Source organism: Pan paniscus, chromosome 3, assembly GCF_029289425.2.
Source record: "Pan paniscus chromosome 3, NHGRI_mPanPan1-v2.0_pri, whole genome shotgun sequence".
NCBI classification, from domain to species: Eukaryota; Metazoa; Chordata; class Mammalia; order Primates; family Hominidae; genus Pan; species Pan paniscus.
Genome location: NC_073252.2, coordinates 167,548,724 through 167,567,144, shown reverse-complemented (window position 1 = coordinate 167,567,144; position 18,421 = coordinate 167,548,724). Strand labels below are relative to the sequence as shown.

Below are 18,421 nucleotides of genomic sequence, written 5' to 3'. Positions count from 1 at the left end.
AATGTCATAAACACCCTGTGTGTACGCCTTCTGTAATATTTTTCATAATATCCAGTGGGAGGAGAGGATGATATAACTCCCAGTGTTGAAGGGGGTGTACACCCCCCTATGATATTGCTGGTAATATCCAGAGAGGGAGAGGATGATATTTCTGCCAATATCGCAGGGGATGTACACTCTGCTGTGATATTGTTCATAATATCAAGAGAAGGAGAGGATGATGTTACTCCCAATGTCGCAGCGGGTGTACACCCCCTGTGATACTGTCTGAAATATCCAGGGCGGGGAGAGAATGATATTACTCCCAATATCATAAAAACCCTGTGTGTACACCCCCTGCTATATTGTTCGTAATATCCAGGGGAAGAGAGGATGATATTACTCTCAATATTGCAGAGGGTGTACAGCCCCTTGTGATACTATTTGTAAAGAGCAGGGGAGGGTAAGATGATGCTACTCCCAATATTGCAGGGTATGTACATTCCCCTGTGATATGGTTCCTAATTTCCAGGGGGAGATAGGATGATATTACTCCCAATATCGCAGGAGGTGTACATACCCCTGTGATAGTCTTCGTAATATTAACTAGAACAGAGGATGATATAACTGCCAATATCGCAGAGAATGTACACCTTCCTGTGATATTTTTCATAATATCGAGCGGGGGGAGAGGATAAAATTATTCCCAATATCACAGGGGATGTACACAACACTGTGATGTTGTTTGTAATATCCATGGGGGGAAAGGATGATATTACTCTTAATATCGCAGGTGGTGTACATTCCCCTATAATATTGTTCATGATATTCAGGGTGGAAAAGGATATTACTCCCAATATCGCAGGGGATGTACACCCCCTTATGATATTGTTTGTAATATTCAGGGTGGGAGAGGATATTACTCCCAATATCGCAGGCGGGTTACATTCCCCTGTGATATTGCTCATAATATCCACGGAAGGAGACGATGATATTTCTCCCAATGTAGCAGAGGATGTACACGCCCCTGTGATATGATATACAATATCCAGGGGGGAAGTGAATGATATTACTTTCAATACGCAGGGGGTGTACACGCCCCTGTGATATTGTTCGTAATATCCAGGGGGAAAGAGGATGATATTACTCCCAATATCCCAGGGAGTGTACACCCTCCTGTGATATTGTTCGTAATCTCCAGGAGAGAGAGGATGATATTACTACAAACATCATAAGGGGTGTACATCCCCTTGTGATATTTTTGAAATATCCAAGGAGGAAATAATTATATTACTCCCAATATCACAGGGGTTGTACATCCCCCTGTGATATATTTTGTAATATCCAAAAGGGGAGAGGATGCTATTACACCCCATATCGCAGGGTGTGTACACCCCCCTGGGATATTGTTCATAATATCCAAGGGGGAAGAGTATAATATTACACTTAATATCACAGAGGGTGTACACCCCCCTGTGATATTGTTCGTAATATCTAGGGGGAAGAGGGTGATATTACTCCCAATATCGAGTGGGGTGCGCACCCCCCTGTGATATTGTTCATAATACTCAGGGTGGGAAAGGATGATGTTACTCCCAATATCGCAGGGGTGTACACCTTCTGTGATATTGCTCATATTTTTCAGGAAGGGAACGGATAATATTACTCCCAAAACCCCCCGGGTGAACACGCCCGTCTGATATTGTTTGCGTTATTCAAGGGAAGAGAGGATGATATTACTCCCAATATCGCTAGGGGTGTACACCCCCCCGTGACATTGTTCGTAATATCCAGGGGAGAAGAGGATGATATTACTCCCAATATCCCAGGGAGTGTAAAACTTTGTCACATTGTTCGCAATATCCAGGGTGGGGAGAGGATGATATTACTCAACAATATCGCAGGGGGTGTACACCTTCTTGTGATATCATTCATAATATCCAGAAGGGGAGAAAATGATATTACTCCCAATATCGCAAGGGGTGTACAGCCCCCTGTGACATTGCTCATAATATCCAGAGAGGGAGAGGACAATATTATTCCGAGTATCACAGGGGTGTACATCCCCCTGTAATATTATTCGTAATATCCAGGGGGAGAGATGATGATATTGCTTCCAATATCCCAGGGGGTGTACAGGCCCCTGTGATATTGTTCGTAATATCCAGGGGAGGAAAGCATGATATTAATCCCAATATCGGAAACATGCTGTGTGAACAACCCCCAGTGATATTGTTTGTAATATCCACAAGGGGTTAGGATGATGTTACTCTCAATATCGCAAGGGTTGTTCACTTCCAATTGATACTACTTCCAATATTGCAGGGGGTGTACACCCCCCTGTGATGTTGTTTGTAATAATAAAAGGGGGAGAGGAAGATATTACACCCAATATCAAGGTGGTGTACACACCCTTCTGATATTGTTGGGAATATCCGGGAGGGAGGATGATATTACTACTAATATCGCAAGGGGTGTACATCCCCCTGTGAAGTTGTTCGTAATATCCAGGAAGGGAGAGGATGATATTACTCACAATATCGCAGGGGGTGTACACCCTCCTGCGATATTGTTCGTAATAAGCAGGGAGAGAGAGGAAGATACTACTCCCAATATCGCAGAAGGTGTACACCCCACCCCATGATATTCTTTGTAATTTTCAGGGAAGGAGAGGATGATATTACTCCCAATATCGCAGTGGGTGTACACCCCCCTGTGATATTGTTCATAATATCCAGAAGGGGGATAGGATGATATTATTACCAATATCACAAACGGTGTACACCCTCCTGTGATATTGTTCCTAATATCCACGGGGGAAGACGATGATATTACTCCCAATATCATAGGGGGTGTACACCCCCCTGTGATATACGTCATAATGTCCAGAATGGTAGAGGATGATATTACTCCCAGTATCGCAGGGGGCGTACACCCCCCTGTGATATTGTTCATAATATCCAAGGGGAGTGAGGATGATATTATTCCAACTATTGCAGGGGGTGTATACCCCCTTTTATATTGTTCCAAATATCCAGTGAGGAGAGGATGACATTACTGCGAACATCACAGGGAATGTACACCTTCCGGGATGTTGTTCGCAATTTCCATAAGGGGAGAGGATAATATTACTCCAATATCATATAAGGTGTACTCCACCCTGTGATATTGTTCGTAATATCCAGGGGAAAAGAGGATGATATTACCCCCAATATCCCAGGGAGTGTACACCCCCCTGTGATATTGTTGGTAACATCCGGGGGGGGAGAAAATGATGTTGCTCCCCATATCCCAGGGGTTGTACACCCCCCTACGATATTGTCCATAATATCCAGGGGGGAAGGGATGATGTTACTCTTCACATCATAGGGAGCGTACACCCCCCTGAGATATTGTCCGTAATAACCAGGGGGCGAGAGGACGATATTACTCTTCATGTCACAGGAAATCTACACGCCACAGAGATATTGTTCATAATATCCAAGGGGGGAGAGGATGATTTTACTCCCCATATCAAGGGGGGTATACCCACCCCTGTGATATTGTTCATAATATCCACAGGGAAAGGAGATGATGTTCCTTTTCATATCGAGGGGGGTGTACACCTGCTACGATATTGTTTGTAATGTCCGGGTGGGGGAGAGATATTACTCCCAGTATCATAAACATTCTGTGTGTACATCCTCTGTGATACTGTTTGTAATATCCAGGGTGGCAGAGCATATTACTCCCAATATGGCAGGATGCGTAAACCCTCCTGTTATACTGTTCCTAATATCCAGAGGAGGAGAAAATGATATTACTCCCCATATCGCAGGGAGTGTACACTCTCCTGCGATATTGTTCATAATTTTCATGGGGTGGAAGGATGATATTATTTTCAATATCCCAGGGGGCCCACACCTCCGTGATACTGTTTATAATATCCACTGGGGGGGAAATGATATTACTCCCAATATCTCAGGGGTTGTACACCCCCTGTAATATTGTTTATAATATCCAGGGAGGGAGAAGATAATATTGCTCACAATATTACAGGGGGTGTACACCATTCTGCAATATAGTTCATAATATTCAGGAGAGGAGAGGATGATATTACTTCCAATATCGCAGGGTGTGTACACTCCCCTGTGATATTGTTTGTAGTATCCGGGGAGGGGGAGATCATGATATTACTCCAAATATCGCAGGGGGTGTACACACCCCTTGTGATATTGTTCCTAATATCCAGGGGGTGAAAAGGATGATATTACTCCCAATATCACAGCAGGTGTACACCCACCTGTGATATTGTTGCTAATATCTAGAGAGGGGAGAGAGGATGATATTACTCCCAATATCGCAGGGGGATGTAAACCCTTCTGTGATATTGTGTGTAATATCCTGGTGGAAAGAAAATGATATTACCCCCAATATCGCAGGGTGTGTACACCCACCTGTGATATTGTTCATAATTTCTGGGGGGAGAGGATTATATTACTCCCTATATTGCAGGGGAGTGTCCCCCCTCTGCGATATCAAGAGTAATATCCTCTTTTGGCCTGGATATTAGGAGCAATATCACTCTGTAAGTGTACATCCCCTGCGATACTGAAAGTAATATTATCCTCTCCCGCTTTGGCTATTAGGAACAATATCACAGGCCGTGTGTACACAACCTACGATATTGGGAGTAATATCATCCTCTCCCCCCCTCGATATTAGGAACAATATCACCAAAAAGGGTGTACACCGCCTGTGACATTAACAGTAATATCATTCTCTCCCCCCCGGACATTAAAAAAAATCACAGAAGAGTGTAAACCCCCTGCAATATTGGGAGTAATATCATCCTGTTATTCCCTGGATATTACGAAGAATATCACAGGGGGGTGTGCACTTCCTGCGATATTGTTCGTATATCATCCTCTCCCACCTTGGCTATTATAAACAATATCACAAAAGGTGTGTACACCCCCTGTGATATTGGGAGTAATATCATTCTTCCCCCCCTGTATATTATGAACACTATCACAAAGGGGCGTACACCATCTGCAATATTGAAAGTAATATCATCCTCTCCCCCTCTGGATAATACAAACAATATCACAGTGGGGTGTTCCCCCCCTGTGATATTGGATATTGACAGTAATATCATCCTGTCCTCCTCCCGGGTATTATGAACAATATCACATGGGAGTGCACACCCTCTGTGATATTGGAAGTAATATCATCCTCTCCCCACTTGACATTACGAACAATATCAGAGTTGGGTGTACACCCTCTGCGATATTGGGAGTAGTATCATCCTCTCCCACCCTGGATATTATGAACAATATCACAGGAGAATGTACACCCCCTGCGATATTGGGAGTAATATTATTCTCTTTCCCCTAGATATTACGAATAATATCACTGGGTGTGTACACCTGCTGCGATATTGGGAGTAATATTATCCTCCCCCTCGGGTATTACGAACAATGTCAAAGGTGAATGTACACCCCATGCGATATGGGGAGTAGTATCATCCTCTTCCCTTTTGCATGTTACAAGCAATATCACAGAAAGTAATATCATCTTCTCTCCGTCTGTGTATTTCAAACAATATCACAGGGGGGTGTACACTTTCTGCAATATTGGGAGTAATATCATCCTCTCCCCACCTGGATATTACGAACAATATCACAGAGGTGTGTACACCTCTTTCAATATTGGGAGTAATATGATCCTTCCCTTGCCGCTGGATATTAGGAATAATGTCACGGGGGGGTGTACACCACCTGCGATATTGGGAGTAATATCATCCTCTTTCCTCCTGGATATTACAAACAATATCACAGGGGGTCCACATCCCCTGCGATACAGGGAATAATATCATCCTCTACCCCCTTGGATATTATGAACAACGTCACAGGGGGGTGTACAGGCCTTGTGATATTGGAGGTAATATCATCCTCTCCCCACCTAGATATTACGAATACTATCACAGAAGGGTGTACACCCCCTGTGATATTGGGAGTAATATCATCTTCTCCCCCACTGGATATTAGCAACAATATCACAGGGGGGTGTACAGCCCCTGCGATATTGGAAGTAATATCATTGTCTCCTCCCCCCACCCCCGGATATTACGAACAATATAACAAAGGGGGTGTACACTTTCTGCGATATTGAGGGTAATATCATACTCTCTACCCCTGGATATTACAAAGAATATCACAGGGGGGTGTACACCCCCTGTGATTTTGGGAGTAATATCATTCTCTCCCACCCCTGAAAATTATGAACAATATCCCAGGGGAGTGTACCCTCCCTGCGATTTGGGGAGTAATATCCTCTCCTCCCCTGAATATTGCGAACAATATCACAGGGGGTTGTATCCCCCTATGATATTCGGAGTAATATCACCCTCTCCTGTCCTGGATTTTACGAACAATATCAAAAGAGAGTGCATAAATCTTGCGATATTAGGAGGAATATCATCCTCTGCCACCCTGGATATTACAAACAATATCACAGAAAATGTACACGAAGGGTGTTTACAATATTGGGAATAACATCATCTCCCCCCTGGATATTATTAACAATATCGCACTGGGGTATACACCCCCTCCGATATGGGGAGTAATATCATCATCTCCCCCCCAAATATTACGAACAATATTGTAGGGGTGTGTACATCCCCTGCGATATGTGGAGTAATATCATTTTCTCTCCCCCTGAGTATTATGAACAATATGCAGGGGGATGTACACTACTGGCAATATGGGCAGTAACATCATCTCCTCCCCCCGTGGATATTACAAACAATTTCGCAGGGGTGTGTACACCCACTGCGATATGGGGAGTAACATCATCCTCTCTCCTCCTGGATATTACGAACAATATGGCAGGGGGGTGTATATTCCTTGTGATATAAAGAGTAACATCATCCTCTCCACCCCTGGTTATTACGGACAATATCGCAGGGGGGTGTATATTCCTTGTGATATAAAGAGTAACATCATCCTCTCCACCCCTGGTTATTACGGACAATATCGCAGGGGGGTGTATATTCCTTGTGAAATAAAGAGTAACATCATCCTCTCCACCCCTGGTTATTACGGATGTATCGCAGTGGGGTGTACATTCCCTGCAATATGGAAAATAACACCATCCTCTCCCTCCCTGGATATTATGGACAATATCGCAGGTTGTTTATGGGGAGGAACATCAACCTCTCTTCCCCTGGATATTACGGACAATATCACAGGAAGTTGTACACCCCCTGCGATATGGGGAGTAATATCAGCCCCTCCCCCTCTGAATGTTACCGACAATGTTACAGGGGGGTGTGCACATTCTGTGATATGGGGATTAATATCATCCTCCCCTGCCCCGGATGTTGCGGACAATATCACAGGGGACAATATTCCCCTGCGATATGGGGAGCAATATCATCCCCTCCCCCTCTGGATGTTATGGACTATTTTACAGGGGGGTGAACACCCCTTGCAATATGGGAAGTAATGTCATCCCCTCCCCTTCTGGATGTTACGGACAATATTACAGGGGGGTGTACACATTCTGCGATATGGGGATTAATATCCTTCCCCACCCCGGATGTAGCGGACAATATCACAAGGGGGTGTACACCACCTATGATATGGGGAGCAATACCATCCTCTCCCTCCCTGGATGATATGAACAGTATCACAGCAGGCTGTACACACTCTACGACATGGAGAATAATATCATCCTCTTTAGCCTTGAATGTTATGGACAATATTACAGGGGGGTGTATGCACAATGCGATATGGGAAGTAATATCATCCTCTCCACCCTGGATATTATGGACAATATCACAGAGGGGTGTACACCACCTGCGATATTGGGAGTAATATCATCCTGTCTTCTTCTGGATATTACGAACGATATCACAGAGGGGTGTACACCCCCCTGCGATATAGGGAGTAATATCATTTTCTCCTTCCTAAATATTACAAACAATATCAGAGGGGGGTGTACAGCCTCTGCAATATTGGGAGTAATATCATTCTCTCCCCACCCCACCCCCGGATATTACGAACAATGTCACATAGAAGTATACAAACCCTGTGATATTGGGAGTAATATCATCTTCTTTCCCCCTGAATATTACAAACTATATGATGGGGGGGCGTACAACCCCTGTGATGTTGCATGTAATATCATCCTCTTCCCCCCGGTTATTAGGAACAATATCATAGGAAGGTGTACACCCCCTGCAATATTGGCAGTGATATCATCTTCTGCCCCCTGGACATTATGAACAATATCACGGGGAGGTGTACACCTCCTGCAATATTGGGAATAATATCATATTCTCCCCTTTTGTATATTACAAACAGTACCACAGGGATGTGTACAACCCCAGCTATATTAGAATTAATATCAACCTCTCCCCTCCTTGATATTATGAACAATATCACAGGAAGGTGTACACCCCCTGCGATATTGGCAGTAATATCATGCTCTTCCCGCTTGGATATTATGAACAATATCACAGTGGGGTGACATTATTCATAGTATCTAAGGGAGACATTATTCTTAATATCTCATTAGGTGTACACCCTTTCATATTATTTGGAATATCTGAGGAAGGCATTACTCCTAATATCACAGTAGGTGTACATCGTTTGATATTATTCATAATATTTAAGGAAAATATTCCTTTTAATATCGCTGAGGCTGTACACCCTGTGATATTATTCGTGATACCTAAGACAGATATCACTCTTAATATCACAGCAGGTGTACACCCTGTGATATTATTTGTAATAGCTAAAGGAGATAGTACTCCTAACATCAGAGTAGGTATCCCCCCGTGATTTTATTTGTAATATCTAAGGGAGATATTACTCCTAATATCACAGTGGGTTTATACCCTGTATATACACCCTTTGATATTATTTGTAATATCTACGGGAGATATTATTCTTAATATCATAGTGGTTATACACCCTGTGACAATAGTCATAATAGCTAAGGGAGATATCACCCCTAATATCACAGTAGGTGTACACCCTGTGATATTAATAAGTTAGAAGTAATATCTAAGGGAGATATTACTAAATTAGAAGTAATATCTTCTAGTAATATCTAAGGGAGATATTACTTCTAATTTCACAGTGGGTATACACCTTATGATATTATTCGTAATATCTCGGGGAGCTATTACTCCTAATGTCATGGTGGGTGTACACCCTATGATATTATTTGTAATATCTAAGAAAGATATTACTTCTCATATCACAGTGGGTGTACACCCTGTGATATATTATTCATAATATCTAAGAAAGATCTTAATGCTAATATAGCAGTGACTGTACACCCTGTGATATTATTCCTAATATGTAAGAGAGATATTACTCCTAATATCACATTGGATGTACACCCTGTGTTATTATTCATAATATCTAAGGGTAATATTACTCATCATATCACAGTGGGGGTACACATTTTGACATTATTTATAATATATAAGGGAGATATTACTCCTAATATCACATTGGATGTACACCCTGTGTTATTATTCATAATATCTAAGGGTAATATTACTCCTCATATCACAGTGGGGGTACACTCTTTGACATTATTCATAATATATAACGGAGATATTACTCCTAATATCACAGTTGGTGTACACCTGTGGTACTGTTCGTTTTATATATAAGGGAGATATTACTCCTAATATCACAGAGGGTGTACACCCTGTGGTATTGTTCATAATATCTAGGGGAGATATTACTCCTAATATCACAGGGGGTGTACATATATTATTCATATTATTCATATATTATTATTATATTATACTATTCATATATTTAAGGGATATATTATTCATATATTGAAGGGATATATTACTCTTAATATCAATATTAAGTGGCTGTACACCCTGTGATATTATTCATAATATCACAGTGGCTGTACACCCTGAGATATTACTCCTACTATCACAGTGTGTGTACACTCTGTGTGTACACCCACAGACACATGGCTTACAGTGGCTCCCAGGAGAGTTTGCAGCCATGGGGAGTCCAATTCTAGGACACTGAACTTTTTCTTTTTTATTTTATTTTATTTTATTTTTTATTATTATTATACTTTAAGTTTTAGGGTACATGTGCACAATGTGCCAGTTAGTTACATATGTATACATGTGCCATGCTGGTGTGCTGCACCCATTAACTCATCATTTAGCATTAGGTATATCTCCTAATGCTATCCCTCCCCCCTCCCCCCACCCCACAACAGTCCCCAGAGTGTGATGTTCCCCTTCCTCTGTCCATGTGTTCTCATTGTTCAATTCCCATCTATGAGTGAGAACATGCGGTGTTTGGTTTTTTGTCCTTGTGATAGTTTATTGAGAATTATGATTTCCAATTTCATCCATGTCCCTACAAAGGACATGAACTCATCATTTTTTATGGCTGCATAGTATTCCACGGTGTAGATGTGCCACATTTTCTTAATCCAGTCTATCATTGTTGGACATTTGGCTTGGTTCCAAGTCTTTGCTATTGTGAATAGCGCTGCAATAAACATACGTGTGCATGTGTCTTTATAGCAGCATGATTTATAGTCCTTTGGGTATATACCCAGTAATGAGATGGCTGGGTCAAATGGTATTTCTAGTTCTAGATCACTGAGGAATCACCACACTGACTTCTACAATGGTTGAACTAGTTTACAGTCCCACCAACACTGTAAAAGTGTTCCAATTTCTCCACATCCTCTCCAGCACCTGTTGTTTCCTGACTTTTTAATGATTGCCATTCTAACTGGTGTGAGATGGTATCTCACTGTGGTTTTGATATGCATTTCTCTGATGGCCAGTGATGATGAGCATTTTTTCATGTGTCTTTTGGCTGCATAAATGTCTTCTTTTGAGAAGTGTCTGTTCATATCCTTTGCCCACTTTTTGATGGGGTTGTTTTTTTTTCTTGTAAATTTGTTTGAGTTCATTGTAGATTCTGGATATTAGCCCCTTGTCAGATGAGTAGGTTGCAAAAATTTTCTCCCATTTTATAGGTTGCCTGTTCACTCTGATGGTAGTTTCTTTTGCTGTGCAGAAGCTCTTTAGTTTAATGAGATCCCATTTGTCAATTTTGTCTTTTGTTGCCATTGCTTTTGGTGTTTTAGACATGAAGTCCTTGCCCATGCCTATGTCCTGAATGGTAATGCCTAGGTTTTCTTCTAGGGTTTTTATGGTTTTAGGTCTAACATTTAAGTCTTTAATCCATCTTGAATTAATTTTTGTATAAGGTGTAAGGAAGGGATCCAGTTTCAGCTTTCTACATATGGCTGGCCAGTTTTCCCAGCACCATTTATTAAATAGGGAATCCTTTCCTCATTGCTTGTTTTTCTCAGGTTTGTCAAAGATCAGATAGTTGTAGATATGCGGCGTTATTTCTGAGGGCTCTGTTCTGTTCCATTGATCTATATCTCTGTTATCCACCATGATCAAGTGGGCTTCATCCCTGGGATGCAAGGCTGGTTCAATATACGCAAATCAATAAATGTAATCCAGCATATAAATAGAACCAAAGACAAAAACCACATGATTATCTCAATAGATGCAGAAAAGGCCTTTGACAAAATTCAACAACTTTTCATGCTAAAAACTCTCAATAAATTAGGTATTGATGGGACGTATCTCAAAATAATAAAAGCTATCTATGACAAACCCACAGCCAATATCATACTGAATGGGCAAAAACTGGAAGTATTCCCTTTGAAAACTGGCACAAGACAGGGATGCCCTCTCTCACCACTCCTATTCAACATAGTGTTGGAAGTTCTGGCCAGGGCAATTAGGCAAGAGAAGGAAATAAAGGGTATTCAATTAGGAAAAGAGGAAGTCAAATTGTCCCTGTTTGCAGATGACATGATTGTATATCTAGAAAACCCCATTGTCTCAGCCCAAAATCTCCTTAAGCTGATAAGCAACTTCAGCAAAGTCTCAGGATACAAAATCAATGTACAAGAATCACAAGCATTCTTATACACCAATAACAGACAAACAGAGAGCCAAATCATGAGTGAACTCCCATTCACAATTGCTTCAAAGAGAATAAAATACTTAGAAATCCAACTTACAAGGGACGTGAAGGACCTCTTCAAGGAGAACTACAAACCACTGCTCAATGAAATAAAAGAGGATACAAACAAATGGAAGAACATTCCATGCTCATGGGTAGGAAGAATCAATATCGTGAAAATGGCCATACTGCCCAAGGTAATTTACAGATTCAATGCTATCCCCATCAAGCTACCAATGACTTTCTTCACAGAATTGGAAAAAACTACTTTAAAGTTCATATGGAACCAAAAAAGAGCCCACATCGCCAAGTCAATCCTAAGCCAAAAGAACAAAGCTGGAGGCATCATGCTACCTGACTTCAAACTATACTACAAGGCTACAGTAACCAAAACAGCATGGTACTGGTACCAAGACACTGAACTTTTTCATCTTTTTTTTTTTTCTATGAGAAGGAGTCTCGCTTTTTATCACCCAGGCTGTAATGCAGTGGCTTGATCTCGGCTCACTGCAACCTCTACCTCCTGTGTTCAAGCGATTCTCCTGCCTCAGCCTCCCGGTTAGCTGGGATTACAGGCGCCTGCCACCATGCCTGGCTAATTTTTTGGATTTTTAGTAGACATGAGGTTTCATTATGATGGCCAGGCTGGTCTTGAACTCCTTACCTCAAGTGATCCACCCGCCTCGACCTCCCAAAGTGCAGGAATTACAGGCATGAGCCACTGTACCCGGCCTGACACTGAACTTTTTCAAAACCTACTTCTGCATATATGTCATCTCTGGCTCACCAGCACCCTTCTAAGAACAGAATCTGTCCAGAGACACGGCCACTGGCCAAGAAGGAGGGGACAGAAGCACTGACAGTCTCAGCCAGGATCAGGAAGCCAAAGAACTCACTCTTCTGTCAGTGTTTCTTCCTTCCAGTCACATGGAGAAAACAGATTTGCTTTACAACCACTTGCTGACCACACATTGTCTGCAATCATGAATCTTAGAAATAAATCATTCCCAATGCTCTTTTTACAAAAATTTTTAAAATTCAATATTAAAACATTAAACATTAGCTGGTCATAATGGTGCGTACCTGTAGTCCCAACTACATGGGAGGCTGAGGCGGGAGGATCACTTAAGCCCAGGAGATGGAGGCTGCAGTGTGTTGTGATCGGGCCACTGTACTGCAGCCTATGCAATAGAGTGAGACCCTGACTCAAAAGTAAATAAAATTTTAAAAATAAAATAACACCCAATTCCTTTGTTCTTGTACATTCTTTCAAGGCCTAACCCATGACCTTCTAAGGCATCCTGCATCAATATCCAGTTCACAATGATCTCTTCTTACGAATTTCAACATTGCCACTGTCCCAACAGCTTTCATAGTTGACTATTCCAACTCAGCTCTAAACTCTAGGCTCATGGTGCACAGGGGCTAGGTTTTCTTTCAACTTAGTCTCAACATCTCCTAAAAATTACTCAATACTTAAAAATTAGCCTGATCACATAATTAGGAGACTAAATGTATGAAAGAAAATACCCCAAACATAAGCCATCTCAAAGTCCATGCTGCGGATTATCTAAACCCTTGTCCCCCAATTAAAGAATCCAACTTCATTTCTTTTTCTTCTTTTTTTTTTGTGTGTGTGGGGGGGTGGGGTGGGGTGGTGGGGTGGGGGATGGAGTCTCACTGTGTCGCCCAGGCTAGAATGCTGTGGCTCAATATCAGCTCACTGTAACCTCCACCTCAGGTTCAAGCAATTGTCCCACCTCAATTGTCCCACCTCAGCCTCTCCGAGTAGCTGCGACCACAGGTGCATACCACCTGGCCTGGCTAATTTTTGTATTTTTAGTAGAGACAGGGTTTCACCATAATCTCCAGGCTTGTCTCAAACTCCTGACCTCAAGTGATCTGCACGCCTCAACCTCCCAAAGTGCTGAGATCACAGGCGTGAGCCACTGTGCCTGGCCCCAACTTCATTTTCTTTAAATGGCCATACACCTGATAATGGTGGGACAGCAGATTGAAATCAAAATGTTATGAATCATTTAACTTCCACTTCTCTTAACAGGTGGCTGACCTGTCCATTGTATCCACTCTTGGAGTTTATGCCTTGGTTAGAAAAATGCGCCTTTCTTAACGATGAAGGCAGAGTGTGAGTAGCACAAGAGTCCACTCTTCTTGTACTTGGCTCATGGGACATACTTGGTTGGGTTCATTCATTTATTCATTCACACAACATTTACCTAGCTTCTCCAAATGCCAAGCAAGTTAACAGGTGCTGGTATAACAGATCCTCACAATAGAGCTATGACAGCAGGGCTGCAGATTTGCTCCACACAGTGAGACAGGAAACATTAGCTGCTGGCTTTACTGACAAGGGATAGAGCTTCAGGTTAAAAAAGAAGGAAAAAAAAAAAAAGTCATGGCCGGGAATTCTAGCATCTTGGGAGGCCAAGGAGAGAGGATAGCTTGATATCAGGAGTTCGAGACCAGCCTGGGCAAGATAGTGAGACCCTGTCTCTACAAAAAAAAAATTTAATTAGCCAGGCGTGGTTTTGTGGACCTGTAGTCCCAGCTACTTGGGAAGCTGAGGTGAGAGGATCACCTGAGCCCACGAGGTCCAGGCTGCAGTGAGTTATGATGGTGCCATTGCACTCCAGCCTGAGCAACAGAGTGAGACCCTGTCAAAAAAAAAAAAAAAAAAAAATGAGAGAGAGATAGAAAGGGAAGGAAAAAAGGGAGGGACGGAGGGAAGGCAGGAGGAAGAAAGGAAAAACGGAAGGAAGGAAGGAAGGTAGGAAGGAAGGAAAAATAAGTCACTAGTCTTGCACCAGAACGCTCCTAAGTGTAAGGCTAATCTTGTCCATCTGATCTGAGATCATGGTCAGAAGGACAAATAAACTCTAAATTTTGTCTAAGCCACAAAGATCAGCCGGCTAGGTCAGCTCCTCCCCCTTGCTCTTCCGAGGCCCCTGCCCTGGGGACGGACAAATGGACTCTGGGGACCTCTCCATGGGCTGGATCCAATCTCCGATGCTGCTGCAGCGCCGAGATCTCGACGCATTCACACCACGGTGCAAGAGACGGGCAGTCACTTCAGGAAAGGGAGAGAGGAGAGGACAGGTACAAGGGCAATGGTAGGCGGAGCTTTCCCAAGAAAGGTGCCCAACCAAGGAGAACGCGTTAAAAGCTGCGTTCTTTCTCCAGGAGGGGATGGGAGAAAGCAAAGACCCCTGATCGTGACCGCAGGAATGCAGCCAGGCCCTTAGAAACGGGCGGCGGGCCCCTCCCCTGCGACCTGGACGTGGATCCAGGAGCCCGGCAAGCTGGGCCCCACGGCCACCCGCATTTCCAACAGCTACATGGCGGACCCCTCCTCCGTTCTCCGCACGGGGGCGCCCAGCTCGCCCACCCACCCTAGGGGGCGCGTGGGAACCGCGGAGTCCGCTGCGCACACTTCGAAGTCCCTTCTGGGCGGCTCGGAAGCCTCATCTCGATCGCGGGCCTTCCAGGAGACGCCCCGGTCCACAGCAGGATAGGATGGGGGCTCCCCAAGGGAGGAACTACAGGAAGATGGAACGGGATTTCTTCACCTGCCCTTCATCGCCTAAGTGGGCCTAGATTCTAACCGGCTGTCCCTTCTGTGTCATCGCCACAGTCCCCATGTGCACCCCGTTTGTCCTCCCCACTTCCTGCCCTGTGTCGCCTCCCCCAACTCCACCTCCCTTCGTGACCGCTGGCTGGGTTGACCCTGCCGGGCCGGCGCTCTGGACCTTCAGGCCAGCCTGTCCTCTCTCCCTGTGTGCACCCCAACACCTCCCAGCTCGGCCTGGAGCATCTATTAGGTTGGTGCAAAAGGAATTGCGGTTTTGCGATTTTTTTTTTAATGCCAAAAACCGCAATAACTTTTATACCGCCCATAAATAGGCAGGGGGAACCTGCAAGAAAAGCCTTAGAGAAGGGGCCAAGATCCAACCTCCTAGCCCACCAGGAGTATGGGTTTGCCAGAGGCATATGATATATTGAAGCAGGAAAGGAAGAAAAAAGATTAAGGAGACAAATTTTTCGTGATAAGGGGTTTCGTGATAAACTCAGAAACAGCAACTACCAGTTATAGGGCACTTAAACTGACACTATCTCATTAATCCTCACAACGGTCCTCTGCAGGTGGCGGTTTTGTTTGTTTGTTTTTTACCATCTTACATGCCAGAGCTGCAGTTGGTATGCAACAAAGGCAGCATTTGAACCCTGGCCTGCTCATGCCAGCGCGGGGACATCTAACTGCACCCGCCACAAAGGACAATGGAGGAATACTGTGTCATTTGTAATATGAGCAAGTGGGGAAAAGACAAAACAAATGCCTGTATTATGCCCAAGTTGTAAATTTATAAACATGAATGAAATAAACATAAAAGAGGCTAACCGTTTTTTGTTGTTTTTTTTTGTTTTGTTTTGTTTTTTTTTTGAGACAGAGTCTTTCTCTGTCACCCAGGCTGGAGGGCAGTGGCACAATCTCAACTCACTGCAACCTCCGCCTTCCCAGGTTCTAGGCGATTCTCCTGCCTTGGCCTCGGAGTAGCTGTAATTACAGGCATGCACCACCACGCCCGGCTAATTTTGTATTTTTAGTAGAGATGGAGTTTCACCACCTTGGCCAGGGTGGTCTTCAACTCCTGACCTCAGGTGATCCATCCATCTCGGCCTCCCAAAGTGCTGGGATTACAGGCGTGAGCCACCACGCCCAGCCATGGCTAACCATTTTCTAAAAACAAAGAGAGTAAATGGGAATTGTCCACAAAATAAAGTTTTAAATTTATGTAGTTTCTTGTTGATTTGTAAAGGGCGCCATTTGTTTGAAATCATTCTTACACGCTTGGATTAAAACACTGGTTCCTTCACACACTTGTATTTTGAAGGGAGTATAAAATGTGATTCCCTCACACCTGTGATCCCAGCACTTTGGGAGGTCGAGGCGGATGGATCACCTTAAATCAGGAGTTTGAGACCAGCCTGGCCAACATGGTGAAACTCCATCTCTGCAAAAAATACAAAAATTAGCCGGGTATGATGGTGGGCGCCTGTAGTCCCAGCTACTCAGGAGGCTGAGGCAGGAGAATCACTTGAACCTGGGAGGCAGAGGTTGCACTGAGCTAAGATCGCATCACTGCACTCCACCCTGAGTGACAGAGCAAGACTCTGTCTCCAAAAAAAAAAAAAAAAAAAAAAAAAAAGTTGTGATTCCATATGATACAAATGTTAGAAAAAATACAGATGTTAGTTTGCTGACTCTGGCAGTGAGTTACCTGTCGGGAGGTAGTTCCCACCACAGCCCAGGATGCTAATGTTTTCTCTAGTTACATGTTAAGGTCTCCAAATCCAGGCATCCCTCCTCAAACCATGCTAGTCCTACACTGCTAAATGTTTACTGAATGAATGGATGGATGAAGGCAACATTTTTAGATGTGGGAATCCCATAGTGCTTGGTTCTCTAGATGAATTTCTGGCGGCCTCTTTTGAACTTTGTTCTTGAACCTCCTCAGTTGCCCACATACTATGTCCTAGAGTGAGGCATTTCTCCAGAGCTCACTTATTACCTTGAAAGTGCCATACTCCTACATGTAGGCCTTGACATGGTAGCTCTTTTGCCTGAACTCTCCCTGCTCCTCTCCCCGCATTCCCCACCTGTCATTTACCTCTATCCACTCTTTTGCTCAGGCCAAAAACCTAGGAATTTTCCCATTACCACTTTGCTCCACTGCTATAACCAGAGGTGATAGTGACTCGTACCAAGGATACATGCCCACCAGCAAGTTCTGGTTACCAGAAAAAAATTAAGAGTACATTTGGTCACCATGTAACAGAAATGCAAATCTAGCGATGGCAGCAGGAGTATCTTGACAGGAGATATAAATTTGGGAGCTTTGACCTGTGATCTGCCATTATCAAAACTGTCCAACCCTGTTTCCAAGCAGGGGTTTGACTAGCTCCCTAAAAAAAAAATCTCAGGACATTCTCTCCTAGTATCCCAGAGAGCTCTGGGAGCATTTGAGATCAGTTTCAAACTCATGACCATGAGTCATTAGTGATGTACCAGGGAATAAAGAACTATCAAACTTCTCTGGGTTTTCAGATCTGTGTAATACCAACATCACTTTGGGGTATGTTTTTGTTTTTGTTTTCTTTTTGTGTGTGTGTGTGTTTTGAGACAGAGTCTCACTCTGTCACCCAGGCTGGAGTGCAGTGGTGCAGTCTCGGCTCACTGCAACCTCTGCCTCCCGGGCTCAAGCAATTCTTGTGCCTCAGCCTCCCAGGTAGCTGGAATTACAGGCACGCACCACCACGCCCAGCTAATTTTTGTATTTTTAGGAGAGACAGAGTTTCACCATGTTGGCCAGGCTGGTCTCAAA

The 18,421-nt window shown here is 43.5% G+C and overlaps 1 long non-coding RNA gene across 2 annotated transcripts in view; it reads right to left on the bottom strand.

Moving 5' to 3' along the window:
• LOC129397645 (uncharacterized) overlaps positions 1-18,421 on the bottom strand; it is a 190,356-nt gene that overhangs the window by 158,041 nt on the left and 13,894 nt on the right. The window lies entirely within an intron of this gene.